Raw genomic sequence first — 22,112 nt, 5'->3', positions numbered from 1 at the left:
GTAATGAGCCTAGATGCCAATTTAGTTCAATTTTGCATGCTTCAGTATTTACTGAATCACATGATGATGTGAATAAAGAGATAGAACTACTTTTTTTGTAAAGATGAGTAATTTTAAGGGGAGATTATTTTTATTTCTTACCTATATCAAGATTATTAAATTGCACTATCATTGATATATTTCTCTACACACTCTAATACTCCAAAGCATCTTATTTATTGATTTCTTAGGGACAAATTGGCTAAAACTGAATTTCAAACAACTTCACTAGTAAGTATCATCATAAAACACACTATATCTCACAATAGGTTAATCTTTTAATAAGAATGCTGACAGTATATAAAGAATCACATTTTTATGCTTTCAAGAGATTACTTTGCAAAGTATGTATCTTATACTACCTTAATAAAAGATATGTCTTATACAATTATAATATCTTAATTGGGTAAATGTAAAGCATAAACCCTGTGTTCAAATAATTCTTCATACACCAATTTGACAATAAGTTACATAAAAAAATATTCTTCATACATTCCCAAAATCACATTTAGTCTTTTAAATTTTTGAATACATTTCTTTATCAGTAAAGCACTTGGGTACCCAGGACAAAAACCTAACATTTAACTAATTAAAAAAATAATCTGAATGAGATGAAAAAATGCAACATGAGAACACAAAATGTTCAAGTATATATCATGAATAGTTCCAATTTCCTCTCTAAATGTCAAGTACGAACTGTATATTTTACATGTAACAAACACTGGAGGGTGCTTGCTAATATACTTCTGAAATGACATTTTCTTAGTATGACCTTTCTTTCTAACAATAAGTTACATTTTAATTAAATAGGACCATTTTCATTACATGCCAAATATCTCAGTGCCATATATTATAATCCTCCTTTGTCAGAACTGATAGTTAAAGGTCATGGACTTAAATAATTATTGAGATTAACAGAATCAGTAATTTATGAGAAAATGGCACATACATGGTGGTTTTTATTTCAGGAAAATGAGACTTTCTAATGTTTTAATAGATTTGAAAGAGAAGAATGTAAGAATAAGATGATTCGTTTGGTCATATAAAAATCACAAAAGTTGAGAGTTTGTCTCTCTGGACTTCTGAATTTTATGTTATTGCTCTATATTTTCAGCTTTATGTCTCAGTTTTTATTTAAAAAGTTTGTAAAAATATGAAGAACTGAATTAACTCATAAAGAATCTTATTCTATTAAGAAAGGTCATAAAGAGTGAAATGAAAAACATGTTTAATGATTATTTTCACCATACGATAATTCATAATTATGAAATCAGAACAAAGTTGAGTTAAAAAATCAACAGAAGCCTCTGTTACCCCAATTTTTTTGTTGTTTCTGTTTCAGATAAATTTCCTTTTCCTTTATAAAGCTATTTATATAAAGTCTCATGTGATATAATAACAAATGGTGAAGTTTCTTAAAAGATGAAGCTATTTTTCCAGTATTTTTTCCTAGCATTCAAACAGAAATAACTAAACGAAATAATCTCAGAATGTCAAAGTATACAAAATTAAGATCAATCTGTACCATTGTTAACTCTGAATAATTTTTATAAGTGTATTTATTCTTACATATTTAACACCTTCAGCTTTAAAAAATTAAAAGTATTAGCAAATTGTAGTAAATCATCCTACTATTTCTTCCCTCCCTCCTTTATCTAATACCCTCTTCCTGTATAATATCAGCTATTACTACTCATATATATACTCTCAAAAGTTTATTTAAAACACATAAAAATATTTTTAAAAATGAAATGATGGTGTACAATGCAGTGTGTTCTGCACTTTGCTTTTTTAACATGTTGGAATGTATTTTAGAAGAAAGTGTAAAAGCCTTGCTCATAGATTAACTACTTCCTGCTTTTAGTTGTACAGAAAAATTCACTATAACATATTTATTTAGTCTCCTATAAATAATAATTTTGGTGTTTAAGAAATATAGATACAAGTAATGCCAGACTGACTCATCTTATAGGGAGGCTTTTTCTGTTTCTTTGTTGGTTTGTTTGTTTTTACTACCAGAGAAGATCAGTTAAATCCATAAGAAAGAGCAAATAATACAAATAAATAAATATTGGATATCAACAAATAGTTAAAATAAAAGAAAATATAAATGGCTATGAAACATGAAAGATGCTCAAAATCAGTCATAATAAGAGAAATGTGAATCAAAACCAGAGTAAAATATTGTTTTCCTGTTAGACTGGTGAAAAATAACAAGTTAGACAGTAAATATGGAAGGGAAAGACTTAAGAAAACAAGACGGGAAAATAATTGCTTCCATATGTTAATGGTAGTGGGTTACAGTGAAACAACACTGTAAAGAACAGTATTATTATGTCAAAATATTTATTATATATATAATCATTGTATTCAATTGAACAAATTCACAAAAGCATTTACCTTTGGACCTAGCTTCTCACTTTTGGAGATCTTTCACATTGGTATAAGTGCGGATAAACTTATTAGCCTTAACTCTAACAACATGCATTTGTTTTAATAAAAGATTTGGAAGAACCTAAATGGTCATCATATGAGGGATTCGTAAAATTGTAGTATTGCTTATTTAATGTAATGTTATCCAGCTATATAGTAGAATGGGGAAACTTGAAGTAAGATTATATGAAATATCCAATATATATTATTAAGTGAAATGATCAAGGTATTGTAATTTTATATATAATGTCACATTTTATGGAAAAATGGGAACAATCAGTACAGATATTTATACTTGCTTAAATTCTGTAATGATTTTTGTAAATGTCCTCAAATTTTTCAACAATCATTTCATCAAAAGATGACATACATGTGATCTACCTTTGAAACTTGGTAAGTTTGTGACTCACTTGTAAACAACAGAATGTGTCAGAGGTGGTGCTATGTAATTAAGAGTCAGTTTTGTGGACATGCAACCTGTAGATCACATAGAACTCCACATTCATAAGAATCTCATACTTAGTTTAATGCTGTAATCATCAATGTCTTAAAATTCTTAAGAATTATGGAAAAAGTGGCTGGGAATCTTCACTTTGTATTATACTCTGTGTGTAACTGTGGAGGCTGGGCCAATAAAAGCAATGCTGCTTTTACTTTGTTCACTGGAACATTTGTGTTGGAACCAGCCCTGAGATGCTCTCTCAAAACTTCAATAACCCTGAATATACTATGAAATTCAAGCTACACAGAGGGGCCATGTTTAAGGGCTCTTATTGACCTTTCAGTCATTTTAGCTTATGGATAAACTTTGTGAGTGAATGAGTCTTCAGTGATTCCAGAAGCCAGCTTTGGAATTACCCCGGCCTTGGAGCTGTCCTGGTGGAAGCCACAGATATCATGGAGCATGGACAGACCATCCCTGCTCTGCCTTGCCAGAATTGAATTACAACCACTATGAGACTTAACAAAATAAATGACTGTTTCAAGCCACATAGTTGGGGTAATTTTTTATGTAGAGGCAGTAATCAGAACATTCCATTTGAGAAATTCTGGAATGAAACATAAGAAATGAAACAAGTATTTATTTGTGGAGTATTGAGGTGGAATCTAAGAAAGGAGGAACAAAGCAAGGATCTTTTTACTGTGTAGCTTTTTGTATGTTTGAATATCTGAACCCCTTGAGTGTATTTTTCTTCAAAAATGAATAGAAATATGGAAAAAACCTGAAGCTATTATTTTAGGATGTGTGGGTTGAAGGAAAAATATTTTTGTATTCCTGCAGAGGTGGCATTCTCTGAATATATTTTGCTGCATACTTGGGATCCTTGGCTGAGAGCAAGCCTTGGAGGAGTTAATTTATAACTGGATAGTGCGAGAACTTCAGAGAAATTTGTCTAACTCCGGAAGCATGCTTTTTACATTTCAGCAGAAAGTGATGATTGTACTTGGGAGACATCTTTAGTTTGTAAACGCTAGTGATACCAAGGCTTATCACCCTTGAATAGGTGTATTTGGTTTCAAAAGGCCACAGTGAGAACCTAGAAACCTTTCTGTGCCTTCTTCAAGAAGCAAAGATTTTTCTCCCTCCTTTTTCTTCTGTGTACATAACAGAGATTATCTTTTTTTTCCCCCACACCTCACTTATGGATTTTCATTTCATATTTTCTACATCTGGCTTTCATCTTATTGTTCCAGTGGTAAGGACTTGGTCACAGAGGGATCTATCAGTCCTTGTTTACTATAAGATAATAAGATGTCTCTGATCCTGAAACCCCATGTGCACTTTGAGGATAAAGTTAATAAAAATGAATATTAAAACTCAATAATATATATACATACATACATATATATATATATATATATATACACACACAAACACACACACATATATATATATACATTTGATAAAACTATATAAAAAGTTCACATTGAAAAACAAATTTTAGAGTAAAAGTTGTTCCAAGGAGAGAAGGTAATTTGATTTAAAATGGGAGCACAGAAAGACATGCATTGCTATTAGCACAAATTTGTTCTTGAGCGTTCAGAGGAGGTGTGTTTCTTTTCATTGTTTTGTTTCACAATTTACATGTGTGTTCCATGTTGTTTATGAACAAAATAGTACTCACTAGGTTAAAGTACATAGTGAGAGACAAGAATATGATGTGGGAGGCTAGTTAGGAGGTAATTGTATTTCTCCTGGAAAGAAAAAAATGTTGATTTGGACTAGGGACATAAAGAAAGATAGAAATAGTGAGAGATGTGTTTAGTTTGGAGATATATTCTGAAGACAGAGATGACAGTATTTAAATAGGGATGGGGAGAGGAGTGTGAGAGAAAGTGAAGCTTTAAGAAAGATTCCAACTATTGCTGAGCAGCTCAGTGAACAGATTTCTAATACATAGAGATATTGGTGCAATACTACACTGTCTAAAAAAATTCCAGTTATTGTATATCTAATTTTATTAGTTACAAGATAATAACGCTGTGCTATGATATTAACATTTTTAAACTCTCAGGTGAATATAAAGTTTTCAGTTCATATTTCTGAACCCTTTTTTTCTTTGAAAAAGAGAGGGTAATTAAAAAATATAAATTGTATGCGGCGCCTGGGTGGCTCAGTCGGTTGAGTGTCCGACTTCGGCTCAGGTCATGATCTCACAGCTGGTGAGTTCGAGCCCGGCGTCGGGCTCTGTGCTGACAGCTCAGAGCCTGGAGCCTGCTTCGGATTCTGTGTCTCCCTCTCTCTCTGCCCCTCCCCCACTCGCATTCTATCTCTGTCTCTCTCAAAAATAAATAAGCATTAAAAAAATTTTTTTAAATATATAAATTTTAAGGGTGAAATCAACAGCCATTTTTGTAAACCTATATTTCAGCTAAATATGATATAATTATTTATTGCATAAATTTCCAAATTCTTTTTAAAAACAATGCTAAATATGATAGATTCCTTTAGCTAAAATGCAGCTGCAAATACATGAATAAATTGTTCAAGTTATGGAAATTATTATGGTCTGTTCCAACAAGGTTTCTTGGATAGCAAAATACAGACTTAATGTGTATTTACTATTACTTTGCTCTATTTCTTTCTAACCCAATGGAACTTACTTTTTTTTTCCCCTTCTTGCTCTTCTACCCATTTTCCTCACATTGTTTCAATGATTTTTTCCTCACAGTATAAGGGCAATAAGCAATTAAATATCACCTCCTACCCTGAGACAATACTAACCTATCATAAGGTAATGTAAAAACAATGTAATTAAAACCCTGATAGAAGACAAATGATTCATCAAATGATAGAGCTGCAGCTAATTAAAACTATCTAGATTTCTTAATTTTACACCCACGTATATTAAAAATATATTTTCTTAATTCAGTTAGGTCCCAGATATTACAAAGTAAATAACAATCGAAGCAATACTTATTCACACCTATGTCTATTTGCATAAATACACATAAACACACATATTCATAAAGCATGCCTGTTTTTCTTTTGTTTTTTTTTTGTATCGTACACTTAAAATGATATATAATATATTACCTGGGTTTATATGTGTCATAAAATAATGAGAATAATATGCTGACACATTAAACTCAATCCCATGCAAAAAGTCAAGGTTTGTATATTTTTTATTATTAGCAAACAAAGATTAGCATTCTATATTAGTCATTGTTTTTAGTAGAAACTGAAAATAGCTCTAAAAATTAGGCAGAAATGTGATTTATAAAAGAATACCTAAAATTTGACAGAATTAATACCTGCCTTGCTGAGTGGCTTTTAGGAATCGAAATAATCCATTTTAAGTGGCTGATTGATATAAGATAGATAATAGTATTTATTAGTTGAACTAGAACATTATAGAAATAAATTATGACTTACAAATGAATTTCATAGAATAGTTCTAAAATACAGCATCTGAAAATAATGTCAAAAATGTTTGTTTATCAAGTGCAATCCTCCCAATTACATGGTATATAGTCCAGTCAATCTATAATGTCTTTATTCTTGCCTTCTGGAAAATTGGCATTTTCTATAATTATTACAAAGAAGCCATAGCATCTCTATGTCGTGAGTAGCTCAAGTATAGAAAAATTAAACATAAACTCTAAAAAAAATCACTGATGTGTACATGTACTAATACATGTGTAATATTCATAAATCTTCTATAATAAAAATATATCAAGAAACACAGTAACTTGATAACAAGTAACATGTCATTTATACATATTTAAGAAAGATAGAATGTGGGTGAGTACTGTAATAATTCAGAGTTGAATATCCTTTTGAGAATTGAATCCAATTTTGTTTTCTTGGGGTTTATATTTATTACCTTATTAGGAATGCCCTGAGTGATAGCTACAAAAGGTAAAATTGAATAGACAAATTCAACCTTGAAGCAAGGGAAACTAAATGAAGATTACTAACTCTAGCATACTAGATTCCAGAGATTATAGAGAACAAGGAGAATAAACTCCAAGTAACACACATCTCTAAACTGTTAGATTCTGAAATTTACAACTAGGTGATTTGGCAGGGTAATTCTTAAAAAGGATTACTACAACAAACATACTGTAATACTCTAAAGTGAGGATTATAGAAATCTGTATTGTGACAGATTATGACTACAGACACCCTGAAAGCAGATTAAAATCCTTTCATAAATATTTTAGCCTTGATACTGAAAAAGCCATCAAGATTTTGATTGAGTTAGAAATGTCTGAAATGCTGTTAACAAAGGAGTAATAGCTTACATTACTATCCTATGGACATCTGTGCCCTAGAACTAATACACTATTGATCTGGAGAAGTCATGATACAATCAAACCAAGTGATCTTTTAAGAAGGTGTTTTCTTTCTTCTGGAAATTCCACAGTTATTATTAAATGCAAATGCTACAGAATTGGGATACTTCTATTCAAATTTCTGTGGAGGTACTCTATTCCTAGTACAGCTTATATAAATTTGCCTCAATTCCCATTTCAGGTTCTGTGGACTCCTTAAAAACTACCTAACCTACTTCAGTGCTCTTCTTCTTAGCATTTCTGAAGCACTTACTCTATGTTATAGATTATCTCATATGCATAACTATTTTTTTTTCAATTATATATAACACTCTTTAGACAAGTTATTTCATTTTCTTCTTTGGTGACCTTTCTAACTCCTGGTATATTGTGAGCTCTTAAAAGATAAGACAGTGGGTGGACTACATCTATGTATTTGTGGTATTTGTACATATTATATATATTTATATCTGTAATGTTATATATTCAACTCATTAGCTATGGTTATTTATTTACTTATTTGCTTTTTTAAAAGTTTACTTATTTATTTTGAGAGAGTGGAGAGAGAGAGAGAGAGAGAGAGAGAGAGAGAGATGAGTGCATGTGAGCACAAGCAGGGAAGGAGCCAAGAAAGAGAGGGAGACAGAGAGAATTCCAAGCAGGCTCTGCACTGCAGCATAGAGCCTGATGTGGAGCTTAAACCCATGAACGATGAGGTGATTATTTATTAACTTTTACTTGCATATTCCAAATAATCATATCTCTATACAAGTGAATAAAATACTGTAAAAACTCTATGGAGTCACTGTGAGTTGGTCTGTGCCATTTACTGTTCTGTATACAGTATCAGTTTACATTTTCTGTTTCTTCATTTCTTCAGTTGTAAGACAGGCATGAATATAGATATATGAATTATAGATAGATTTACATCTGTCTACATAGATTTATATATTTAGGGTAGTGGGTTTATTTAATTGTGTTAGAAAAATAAAGTGATGCATACAAGGCACTTAACAGACTTATTCACAGTAAATTTTAAAACATGTTGCTATCATTAATAAAGAAAAAGATAATTTTCTTATAGGACCATATTAACTTTTTTTAAAATTCAGAAGTTAAAGTACTTTAACTTATTGAGGTTTTAATGCAATATCAAACTGTCAGATCATAATATACATGGATGCTACTAATACTGACAATAATTTCTGTTATTGTCTTCATATGGTAACATTCTTCTCTAGAAAAAATTGGTTTTAAAAAATTTGTTTTGTGTTTATACATTGCTTATTTAACAAAATTAGAGAAAATTGTAATCTCCACTCTTACTATTTATTTTTTTACTATAGTAACATCAGAAATAATTATTCAAATTAGAACTCTTCATATATATCTGAAAGTATGAATCAACCTAGATATTATATATTGTAAAATCACTAAAAATAAAGGCCCCCAGGAATGCATATCTTTCCATTTGTTAAATGATACTAAAATATTATTGTTTTAAAAGATTATTGGATCTTTGCATTAGATGCATATATATGTTTGATTTGCATTTTTGTAAGTATTTTATAGAATAAGAAAACAATTGTTCCTTGATTCTGTATCTAAATTATTTAGAAACATTACCAAGGACAAAGGATTTTAAGTAATTTTGAGAATTTATGTTGCCCTGAATCAAAAAAAAAGAGAGCCGCACAAAATATACGTAAGGTCAAGTTATATAATAAATAGAACAAATGGGCTTTAGTCTATACAGTCCTTTCATTCTTCTTTCAGATATAAAGACAACATACAACAAATAATGTTGTACTTCAAAATACCAATAGGAATTCATTTAAAAGAAATCTTAGTATCGGGGTGCCTGGCTGGCTCTATCAGTTAAGTGGCCAACTTCAGCTCAGGTCATGATTTTGCAATTTGTGAATTTGAGCCCTGCATTGGGCTCTGTACCGACAACTGGAAGTCTGGAGCCTGCTTTGGATTCTGTGGCTCGCTCTCTCTCTGCCCCTCCTCTGCTTGTGCACTCTCTCTCTCTCTCTCTCTCTCACTCTCTCTCTCTCTCTCTCTCCTCCCCCTCTCTCAAAAATAAGTAAACATTTAAAAAATTTAAAAAAGGAAATCTTAGTATGAATGCCCAGTAAGAACTGGTGTGATCAAAAACATGAATACACAGTCATAATTATAAATATGTATTTGGACCCCTTAAAATATATTGGGATATATCAAAGAAAATAGATACCATTTTTCATGAGACACATAAAGATAATGGTGTTCCTACCTAAGGGAAGGAATATTTATTACTCCTTTTTAATAATGTTTATCTAGTATTAAATATGAATATTTAATAATCCAAAATAATTGTCTCTTTTCATAGTTAGCAAGTGAATTTCTCAAGTGTTGGTCCACACGACACTGTATCATTCTTTCATTTTCTGTGATATGGATTAAGGTTTCTAATAAAATCCTTTATTTGAGAAAAAAGAGGAAATGTGCTGATTTTTCTCCACCTGCTCGGCTGCCTTCTGGAGCCAGATGCATTTTTTGTGTTTCACTTCTCAGGTTGTGTGCAGGGGCCTAAATTTTAATGACTAAATCATAGATGTTTTCCTCTTGGGGAAGGTGGGTCGAGCTAGTGGCCATCGAGAGTTCAGAATGAAGAAAGAGGTTGGGGATACTTCTTGTGCCCACCGGGCAGCCCCATCTCTCCATTCAGGTTCCCCCTTTCTCTCTCCTTTGTGAATTACTCCCATCAGCATATAAGCATACTCTTTTTCTCCCATATAACTAAAATATAAATCTCTTAATTTCACTTACTATGCTGGCTACTAATATATATCTTTAACACTTTTGTCAAGAAACTTCTTTAAAGAAGTTGTCTAATTTGCCCTCTATTGTTCCTGTTCATTCATTCTTTCTTAACTTACTCACACAGACTTTGACGTCCCTGTTCCTGAATCTAGTGACTAATCCTCAGGTCTTTTCTTCCTTGATTTGTCAGCAGCAGTTGATACAGCTGATTACCCCCCTCCTTCTACATTTTCTTCACGTGGCTTCCATAGCACAACTATTTCCTTAGTGGGTTCTTTTATGACTCTTAGTTGTTGGTTATTTTTTTCTCAGACCTCTTAATGTTGCAGGGTCCCAAGATACCAGCTTTAGGCTTTTGTCTATTTTCTCTACTTTTACCATTCTCTTGATTTCATCCAGTGTCATGATTTTATAATCTTTATATTTATCAATGACTCTCAAATTTGTATATGTAGTCCAGTCATGTGTCCCAAAGTTTATACTCCTAAATGCAACTTACCATTTGATGTTTATCCTCAGATGTCAAAATTGAACTCCCAATCTTCTCCCAGAAATCTGATACAAAATACATTCATAATTTTATGAATAGTAGCTGCTTCAGCTCCACTTTTTCTTTTTCTCACCTTTCTTTCATACTCCACTGACTCCATCAGAAATCCTTTGATTTTTATCTTCAAAATATATTAGAAATAAAGCAGACATCATCTTTATGTCTTAACGGTTTTTTCCCCTTTTTTTCTTGTGTCTCTGTATTTTATTCTCAACACAGTAGTGAGAGCTACTATGGGGATTTATCAAATGATACACTTAGGGTTTCACACTTTTATTGTATGTAGTTAGGGGACTATCCTTGCAAAATAAAACAAAGTCCTTATTAGGTGCTGGTTAATGATATTTCAGGCAAAGGCAATAACACATTTGTAAAACTGAATATTTTAATAACATTTCAGGCCTAGAAACCCTAATGCTCCAAATCCATGCCCAGAATGATCTTGAGGTATTTGGTTCCACTTTGTGCACATAACAGGAATTGTTTTTAAATTAACCATGAGAGACACTTGCCCAGTTGCTGGTAGAACATATAAAGGAATAGGGAAAAAAGGATGCTTAATTTATTTCCTTTTTGTATAATACTGATTCATATACTCATTTTATCAATTAATTTAATAAATACTTTTTTGAAGCAATACTATCATGTTTACACACATTGTATAATTCTACAAAATATACAAGTATGAATAGTAATTAGTAGCTTAGGTTAATAATTTTTTATTTCCATTTTAATGTTATATTTTCAAGTTTTCTTAAATTTTAATTGAATTACTCAAAAAGTGTTCAATTATTCCATTTTCATACCTCTTGTTGAACTTATGTGGCATGTCTTAGCACTTAGGGAATGTCACTTTAATTACACACAGAAATAAGTGTGCAAGACTTTACTTGAGACAAAACAAATAAAATTGGGAATCCTGCAACTCCGTTCCTAATCTTCAGTTTGAACCTAATTCACTTCAGGAACAACTTTTAGACAGTTTTGCACAGGTTGATGATGCAGCTGTTTATACTTAAACAAATTTTTTTTAAACTAAAAACAGTCAAGAGTGAAAGTTAAATGCTTCATTTTATTGTATACTATGTGTAAATGCTTTATTTCCAAGTTTAGCACTCACAGTTTTTATGGCAAGAGAATGACCTTGCTTTTCCTACATTTTTTTTTCCTAAGGAAAACTCACTAAGCCTTTCACTACAGTTCATTACATTGACATTGCCAGGACAGTCAAGTCTCCCTAAGAGCCAGAGTGGATGAAAACTTCAAAGTTTTATATTTATATCTTGATTCACTCTGCTTAGATTTATCACGTTGTGACAAATTTATTACCAGAGCTTTGCCCACTCTGAAGATTCTGATAGTGTTTCATTATGAAATATAAAATATGTCTACAGGATCATACAAACACCCTATGATTGAGTGTGGTCTTTGCTAGATATCAAAAAGGCTACATTGTATCACATTGTTGGTAGAGTTCCTATTTTATATCCTTGATTTTATTTTTATGTGGTTTTTGACCTATTCTCTGATAGCTTTTTAAGAGGAAGTCCGATCTGTGCTCTTTCCTCATATTTTCATAATGTGTCTCTGAATAAATTTTGACATGGCTGTTAGATTGTCTATTTATGGTAGTCATGTGGTGGTTGGTAAGAATGGAATCACTTCTTTGCTTTGTGTTTTCTCTAGAAATTAAAATTAGTTGAGCTTTTTTGCTCTATCTCAATGTTGTGGTTGATATATAAATTGTATTTCATTTAATTAAATTGAAGAATGCCACATACTATATCTTTTCAGCTAGAAAGTATTGTGCTCATTGCAAAGAAAAATGTGTCACTGAGCAGTACCAAAGGTAGTTTACATTAGGGAAAAATAAAACTTAAGGAAAATAGAGTTACTGACAAGAACAGCAAGTTATATTTATAAATTTAGAGTAAAACTACCTAGAATAATTTTAACTTGACCTTAATCATCTAATAGGGAGATAAAAATCCCTTTTGTATGTTCCCTTGATTGCTATTATCCACCCCTCCAAAATAATTTTAAAAGGCTTATTAAACACATTTTAGGAGAAGAAAAAATCTGACCTCTAGGAGTACAAATTGTATAGAATGCTCAACTTGAACAAAAAGTAAATACTGTTGATTAGAATTTCTAGTTTGCTATTTGTATAGAATCTTTTGTGATACTTAATAGATATTCTGTCATGATGTATTTGAAATATTTAGGGAGGTTCAGCTGAAATGATCCAACTAGCAAACTCATTGGCTGAGAACTGCAGCCATCTAAATACAATGTTTTGAAGAACTATACTTCTCTTTGCCATGCTTCTTTCACCCAGCCTTAAATTTCAGATAGTGTATACATAGACTGGTAAAGGAAGAAATATAATTTGATAGTCAATAAGATCAGTAGAATTAGCCATTTAATCAGTGAAGTGTCAGGAAGCTGAATAAATCATACATTATTGTTATTTCTAAAACATATCAATTATATTTTAATTATTGAAATTATGAAAGGGATTTCACAAATTTTATGAATTTAATGAAAGGTTAAATTATAAAAGGAAATATTTTAATAGGATTGGGAATTTTTTTGGTTATGGATTTTGATTCATTTCATAACTTTTAAACTATTATAGATGTTGCACATTATGTTTTTGCTTGATATGTAATTGTATTTAGTCGCAAACTATACACTGCATGCCTTTTAATTTTTTTTGTTGCTTTAATTTAACTCAAATCGCATACTTATAAATTTTTTTCAAGTAACTTAAGAAAATATTATTCATTGTTTTTTTAGGTGTGTTTCAAATCAAATGATTGGCACTTACCACATGGGTATCTGTAGGACTCTACTGAATCTTTCTATGTCCATTTGTCTTATTGTCAAATGCCTAAAAGATTGTTATGAGATTTGAATGAGCTAACATTTATAAAGAGCCTAGAACATTGTCTGGTAAATGTTATATGGAATATAATCATAATGTAAATAATTTTCATCTATCATTATTTGCATGTTATCTTACCAAACTTTTTCCCCTAGCTTTTATCTTAACCTAACTGTTGTATCCACATACTCTCCCTGGAGGATGTCATGCAATGCTCTAACCATAAAATAAAAAAAAAAAAAGCCAACTCTATAGTACTAACTTACACATTTAAGTTCTAACTCCCACTTCTCTCTTGAACCACAGAACCACACATAAAACTACCTGTCACATTTCCATTTGTTTGTCCAGTTGGCATCTTGAACTTAATATGCCCAAATGGATTTCTTGTATGGCCTCAATCTCCACGAGCTATTCCTGCACGTTCATCTTTCCCAAATGTTTCCAAATAGCAACTAAACTGCTCTCCACTTAGTTGCTCATTCTGAAAACGTAGAAGCCATTTTGATTCCACTCATTCCTTCCCACTTCACAGTTAATCCTTCAAAGAGCTCTTATTTTTTTATTTTTAAAATTTTATGTATTTATTTATGTATTTATTTATTTATTTATTTATTCATTTATTTATTTATTTCAAGAGATAGAGAGAGCGAGCAGGGGAGGGACAGAGAGAGAGAGAGAGAGAGAGAGAGAGAGAGAGAGACTCTCCAGCAGGCTCTGCGCTGTCAGCACAGAGCCTGATGTGGGGCTTCAACTTAGGAACTATGAGATCATGACCTGAGCCAAAAACAAAAATTGGACACCCAACTGACTGAGCCACCCAGGTGCCCCATCCTTCAAAGAGCTTTTAGACTTTACTTCAGAATAAATGTCCAATGTGTTCATTTTTTTCCATCTTCACTATTGTCACTCTTGTGTAAGATTTTTATTTTTCATTTTGATTTTTATGGTATACTAACTCAGTTCTCTATTTACCTCTGTCCTCTTTATGATGTGCTTCTTACAAAACCTAAATGTGTTTGATAATTTCCTTCATGTGTTGGAACTCTCCATGTTTGGCTTTATGTTTTTTCTACATTTAGAAGACTATTTTAAAGTCTAAACCTACATGATCTGCCACCTTTATTTCAGATTGTATCTCTGTAATTTATTGTGACTTATAATAAGAAAAATATATTTAGTCTTTATCCCAGTTTCTGGCAGAACCCCTAAAACCCTGGGAATTTCCTAAGTGCTGCGGGCAGCAAAGGTGTCTTTTGTTATGTTAAGGTGGCTTTTGGACTGCATCTAAGGATAGGGCTGTTTGCAATGGGACCTAGAATGAAGTGTTGGAACTTTTCATGGACTTTGAATCAATCATCAATGAACAATGATGCAATTAATCACACCTATACGATGAAGCCCCATAAAAACCCAAAAAGAGCAGGGTTCAGAGAGCTTGCAGGTTGGTGAGAACAGTTCCATGTGCCACAGTCTAGGTCTCAGACTGCACCAGGAGGAAAGAAGTTCTAAATTAATCCTGCATTGTCACTGGTTTACATTAATAGAATAAATTAATTTGGATGTAGATAATACTCTATTTGTAGATTAAATTATAAGCACTTAACAAGAAAGACTTTATAATTTTTACTGAATGCATATGGTAAGTCAAATACACCCCTTAAGCTCTTTAACATATATTAATCAATACATATTAACATATATTAACTGTCTTAGTCCCTTCAGGCTGCTATCACAAAATGCCATAGACTGGGTGGCTTATAAACATCATAAATTTATTTCTCACAATTCTGGAGGCTGGGAAATCCAAGATAAAGGCACTTGCAGGTTCTGTGTCTGGTGAGTCCATTATTCACAGATGGCTCCATCAAGCTATAACTTCATATACCACAAGGTACAAATGAGCTCTTTGGGGTCTTTTTTATTATTAAGGGCACTAATCCTATCCATGAGAGTTCTGTCTTCACAACCTAATCATGTACTAAAGGACCTAACATCTTACTACCATCACAACATGAATTTGGACACATACTAACTAATATTCACACCTATGAGTTTGCATATTTAAACTCATATTCACAAGAAATCTATGATTAGAGTTACTCATATTAATCTCTATATTACAGATAATGGAACTGCAGCAATGAAGGGTTAGAGAATTATATCACAATTATAAAAGCAGTCAAAGGAAAAATTAGTATCAAATGCTTAATAAGGGTTCATGGTTATTCTAAAACAAGGGCTCATGGTCTTTAAGCTATCAGATCCATAAAGATAGAATTTGTTTTGTGCTTTCTTGTTTGTGATGCTTAGCTTTTATCCTACCATGTTACTAAGATATATATATATACACACATACAGTAATTTTGAATATATATTATATATGTGTATATATATATATGTATATATATATATATATATATACATATATATATATATATTGTAATTGTCAATTATTTAATCACCTTTCCCCTTTTCCATTGTCTACTACTCAGAATTCCTACTATAACCCAAGGACTATTACTGATGCAAGAGAGATTCCTAAATAAACTAAATTTGAAATACAAAAATATTACAAATGTTTTCTCAGCTGTATATTTGACAAAGTCTAAGAAAATGAGAATGTGATAATACATTTTGAAAGCAATTCCCAATGACCAACATATTTGCCAAATTGAAAATTTATTAAATATAAACTAAAAAGCTAGGTAAAAGTGACCTGTTCCCCTCAATGTGATTTTGGGCATTCCACATTCCTGACAGTGAATTTCAGCAGCACAATCCTACCTTGGTGTATTTTGAGTTTTGGTATTTACAAAAATTATATTAGGAAGTAGAAAAGTTGTCAGGAACAATCCATCAGAGATATCAGGAAAAGCAACTTTAGTATTTAAAATAATTATATTTAGGTACTGAGGTTATGAGCCTCAAGGAAAATTTTGGCATACATTTTTCCCTGTTTATAATTTATTTAATGTGATTTATCTTTTTCCATTTAGAGAATTCCTGCTGCTTGCTTTATAGTAGTATTTTGCATAGATGTTGCTATAGGTGACATTCATTGTTGTTACATATTTTATTCATGATTAATATGCAAATATTTTCCAAAGAAAATTACTATATATATTTGATAAAATGCAACATATATTATTTTTAAAAATTAAAATAAGATACATATTTAAAAGAAACACAGTCCTGTCTTCAGAGACTGCTTTAAGACCTATCCCTGTTTAATATATTTGTTGATTTCTTCGTTCATTGAACTACACAGGCTGTAACACCCTGGTATCCTTCTAGTCTGAGTACAGCATGCAGCAAATGATTTCAAATTGTGAACAGTAGGTAGCCCAGCTTTGTGAACAGACCTGGAAATCACAGTAGATGCTTTTCTGTTCTTGGTTAAAATTGGACACCCTCTCCAATTCACATTGTCCAGATTGTACTATACATATTATTGTTGATTGTAATGGCTAAAAAAGATGACCAAATTAATGGTAATGTAAGGGTCTGGATATTATAACAAGTTGAATTTGGTAAGCTTTTTAAAAAAAATTGTATAATGTTCCTTTCCTGCTTTCAATCTGTTACAATTATGATACACCTTAATCTCAAATTCTCCCCACTGTGATAAATATACTTGGCTCCCAGCAAAGACTATATTCTAAGGCTAATATGATATTGAATGTTTTTTGTATCCTTTTATATTTTAACATTGTCTCTAATATAACATTGGTAAGTATCTTATCTCTTATTGACTAGTTTATTACAGTAGAGGGTAAATTATTTCTATTTTACACCAGCATTATGAATATTTTCATTGCAAATAAATTCAGTTTTCTTTCTTAACTTTCTAATGAGCATCAATACATTATTTAGTTCTTCAATGATATATTTTTATCAGAATCTTCAAATATAAAATTTTAAAACAGACAGTTTGTTGCAAATTTTGAGACTAGTTTTCTGACATACTATATTAATTTCTTATCACATTTGTTAATGTAACTAGTTTTACTATAAAATACATACAAATTTTCTTTCTATTTGAGGCTATGATTCAAGCTCAATAAAAAATTAAAATAATATGAATATCTTTCCAACTTTTCCTTACAAAAGTGGAGAAGCTTGTATCCAGTAAGGCCGAAGACAGATGAGTTCTAGGATGAAACAACTCTGTTTCCTTCAGAATATACAATGCACAAGCTAAATTTCAATAGGTCCTGAAAACCTTTTAATCCATCTTTCCCCAAACCTCTTTAATTATGTTGCGTCTCTATTGCCTTCTCTCTTCTTTTCCTGAATTGTTCCTCTTCTCTTCTCAACAATTTAAAGCCGATAAGCTGAGCACACATAGTTCACTCCATAGGTAACATGAACTTTACAGTTAGACCTATTGAGGTAAAATCTCCACTCACCATTACAGCATTGTTGGCTCTATATGTTAGTTTTTCTCTCTGAACTTCAGTTTCCCTATTTGCACATGTATAATTAAATATTTATTCTCTTTTCCATCTCTTCTTTTATGTCTTGAAAGTAACATGAATGCTTTCAAATTTGCTAAAATGACATGTCACCATGTCATTTTAATAGCAAATATTATAATAAATATTATAATATTTATTTTTGTGAACCTGGTTCCTGGACTCAATCACTTACTTTATATCCACTATGTGTCTAATAGGCTACGGTGTTTTAACAACTAAATAGGAGAGTATGTGACTAAACACAAAAATATCTGTTAGTAGAAAAGAGCTCAAAGTTGACCAGTGTAGATTTAACAAAGAAGGTGACTGTTGATTTGTGACTTAAAGCAAAGGTTTAATTTGTGGTTTTTTGTAAGCTTGGGTAGTAGAATAAAAAAATAGTATAGATTTATCATTCTGGGGCCATTCATGATATAGAAAGTATATAGTGGATTAGACAAAAAAAATTATTGGTAAAAATCATTAAACTATGATAGAAGAGTGGCCATAAGGTATAATGAAAGCCTTTATGGTACCCTATGGCTGAGGGAAAGTACTCAAAGGAGAACAAACTTGAAGGGGTTTCCTCCCAAGGCTGGGGTTCAGACCTCAATGAAAAAAACATAGTTCAATCTACTGGATAGTGGCAAAATTTACTGATTTGTCCAAGCAAGAGCTGGTCCACAGTAAGTGAATAAGCAAGAAGCAACCCCTCCATGTGCAGTCAGGAAGCAAGCAGGAACTCTTGACTTGTCCTGTGCAAGATGTTGGGTGCAGGAAGTTGAAGAGGCAGTTGGCTACGTAACAACCTATGGGGAACAGGCAGAACATACCTGGGCTTGCAGAGGTAGTAAGTGTGGTTCAATATGGGGGCTCTCCTGGCTACACATATGTTTACAGAAGGGAATCAGGAAGGCTATGCAGTCAGGAAGATTTTGAGGCACTGATTTTTGTGTTGAGAGGGTCACAGAGAAATTTGTCACCAAGCCAAGGTTGCAAGGTCATCCAGGGATCATGTTTTGCACACATAACTGGGGCAGGCATGATGGTCTGTTCTCACATTCAGATAGCTCACAGCACCAGGAAACTGCATGAAAACCCCTTCTTCCTGCAATGTCTCTACAACATTGAGAAGCTTAGCACAGTGCTTATTTTAATGGAGAAATGCTTAAAAGAAATCTGTTATCAAAGCATACACTGTAGAGTAAATCTGGAGGTGAGATAATAAATTAGTAATTGACACAGAAGTAGAGATTGCTGAGATATACTCCCTGGTGTTACATACTTCCTTTGTGTCTTTAAACTTTTTTTTCTACCTCGTAAACATGCATAGACATGAATTTTTGTAGATTGTCTTTCAATGATGTATTGCATTCAAAACGATTTCAAGTATTTTAGTAGCTTTTATATGCTTTGAAAATATCCACTACCGAGTAAAAAATAGAGAGGAAAGGGCAAGAGAAATGTTTTTGATGACAAACCTGTAAGCAGTTTTGCATTCATTTTATTTAGTTTCTGAAATAGAACACTGAAATTAGTGTTCAAATTGTTACTAACAATTATAATGCCCATTGTATAATAAGGAAGGGGACTAGAATTAGTTGCTAAGGTTTTCCAAAGCCAACGCCTACTGTATACCACAGTCCTTTATGATATACCAAGATAAAATTAACATGTGATACTCAATATATTCATTTTCAATTATCTTTGATTTCAGAAAAGACTGAAAAGAACATGCCTGTACCTATTTTCCAAGATTTCTTTTGTCCTACAGTTCACTGGCTCCAAGGTAATTGATTAGTAGAAAGAAAAATGGCATTTGTGAAATTTTTCTGTCAGAACAAACATATTATAGGATAAATATGCATTCTAAACATGTGAGGTGACTTACTTACATTATAATCAGCCATTCTTTTTTTCCTTAACAAGGTGAGTTGACATTGCCATGTATTGATGCCATCATTAAAATGCCAGTGAAGTTGTGTTCTTTATTGCTAATTAGGAAGTCTTTTAATAAAACTGAAGTCCATTGCCACTAATTACTATCCTAATAGAATATGTCTATATACATACTGATTGCTTGAAATACACCTTGCTTTTAGTGAGATGAGAAATGGCCCTTACAGGGATGTGGCATTGGCTCATTATTTTTTTCTTCGAACAGCAAGGAAGAAGAGCATGAAACAGAAGGAGAAGGGAAGGAAGAAAGGAAAGAAAGAGAGATAGTGGTGGTGCTCAATATTGTAAATCCCTTAGAACAACAGAATAATTGACTTTGAGCTGTGGTAAATATAAAATGTAAATTTCCATTAAGTCATCTTGCAAACCTAGGAGGGCATGCATTTGGTAGTATGCATGTTTGTATTTTGTATGTTCCTGAAGTAATATGCATCTTTTTGACTGTGTATATTTTGGCTAACATAAATCTTTCCTTTACCACACAAGGAAAGAATGAAAATAAAGCAAGAAAATAAAAAGAAACAAAAGGAGGTAATTGGATAAAAGGGTAGAAGAACATTGACTGAATATGTATACTTTGCTCGATTCTAGTCCCAAGCCCATCAACAGCTTTCACATTATTTATATCATTACACTCTCTCTGTGCTACAGTTCCAACAATAGGAAGTGAAATATGAAATACTTGGTGATTTCTAGTTGTAAAATTATTTTCTTTGGCAGTCATTTGTGATGACTTCATTTTGAAAGCTCAGTTTAATGTATCACCAAAGAGTGGTGAAAAATTATGTGCTAGTCATCTTACGTGGCCATCGCAGTTACTTTTATTATTAACCCTATTAAATGTATGACAGTTCCAATTTTATTGATTAGAAAACAATGTTTGAGAAAAGCTAAATATGTTTTTCTTGGCAGTTGGCTCAAAGATAAGGGAAATGCACTGCTCTTTGAGAAGTCCCAGTAATTTGTACATGTCCCTAAGACATTGAAGAAAAATTCATATTATAGAAAGCAAAAAGTAGTCTACTAAAGATAAAATTTAGTAATAGCCAGATTTTGTCTACCAGGGTTTTCACCCCTTCATTTGGCTTACAAGTTCAGAATTTTCCAAGATGCATACAAGATGATATTCTTACCATGAGTCCATTTTGGGATTTGAGTCTAGGTCTTACTCTAAATATCATGCTCGTTCTATGATAAGAACTGTTTTTGGGGCGACTGAGTGTCTCAGTCCGTTGAGCATCCAACTTTGCTCAGGTCATGATCTCTCAGTTCATGGGTTCACGCCCTGTGTTGGGCTCTGTGCTGACACCTCAGAGCCTGGAGCCTGATTCAGATTCTGTGTTTCCCTCTCTCTCTGCCCCTCCCCTGCTCCAGCTCTGTCTCTGTCTCTAATCCCTAAAAAAAAAGTTAAAAACATTAAAAAAGATATTTATAAGAACTGTTTTCAATCTATGTCAAACATTCCACTAATAACTGATTCTATTCCATTTTTAATAGATAGTTTAACCATTTGTATAACTGAAATAAATACATAACACTGGCTTATCAAATGTTAACACCAGCAATGAGTCAAATTATTTTTGTGCCAAACTTAGTATAAATTTTCCTGCCATCTTGGTACACACACACACACACACACACACACACACACACACAGCTTTAGATGCTAAGTCCAAAGAGCTCCTGTGGGAATGAAAAGTATTCTGAGAAGGAAGAAGGCAATTATTATAAAAGTATTCCTCCATGCTAAGGTTTTATTCAGCAGTGATTTAGGGGCCATTTATAATACTAAAACTATTATATAATGAAATCAGAAAAATGGAGATTAAAATAGTTATGGGAAGTCATGTGGCTATTAGTGGAAACACCAAAGTAATGAGCAAAACTTTGGGTATTAAAATTAAACCTGAAAGAAATATTTGCATATCTCACAGATAATACCCAGGCAATCCTTATAAAATGTAGAATCACTTCCAACATCAGTTAAAAGATGTTCTCTTTTTATTTTCCCTAACTTTATGTTTATTCATCAAATAAGTAGTTATAGTTGTATTTGTAAAATCTAAATGTGTTGCCTATTATGAGTCAGACCCCATCCAGGGTTTTAGGATTAAAACTGTAAAAAATATAAAAAATAATGTGTATTCTAGTTTCATAGAACATACCTTCTAGTGAAAAGGACAAAGGCAATTAATTA

The 22,112-nt window shown here is 32.1% G+C and overlaps 1 long non-coding RNA gene across 1 annotated transcript in view; it reads left to right on the top strand.

Annotated features, from left to right (window-relative positions):
• The window catches only part of LOC122237976, a 93,742-nt gene extending 73,225 nt beyond the window's left edge, over positions 1-20,517 (top strand). The window contains exons 2-3 of the long non-coding RNA XR_006216825.1: positions 19,674-19,745; positions 20,121-20,517. This is a non-coding gene — a long non-coding RNA (uncharacterized LOC122237976). The remainder of the gene's footprint in view (positions 1-19,673; positions 19,746-20,120) is intronic.
• The last annotated feature ends 1,595 nt before the right edge of the window (positions 20,518-22,112 follow it).

Source organism: Panthera tigris, chromosome B1 (genome assembly GCF_018350195.1).
Source record: "Panthera tigris isolate Pti1 chromosome B1, P.tigris_Pti1_mat1.1, whole genome shotgun sequence".
NCBI lineage: Eukaryota > Metazoa > Chordata > Mammalia > Carnivora > Felidae > Panthera > Panthera tigris.
Note: the sequence above shows the minus strand (reverse complement) of the source record. Positions and strands in the feature narration are given on the sequence as shown.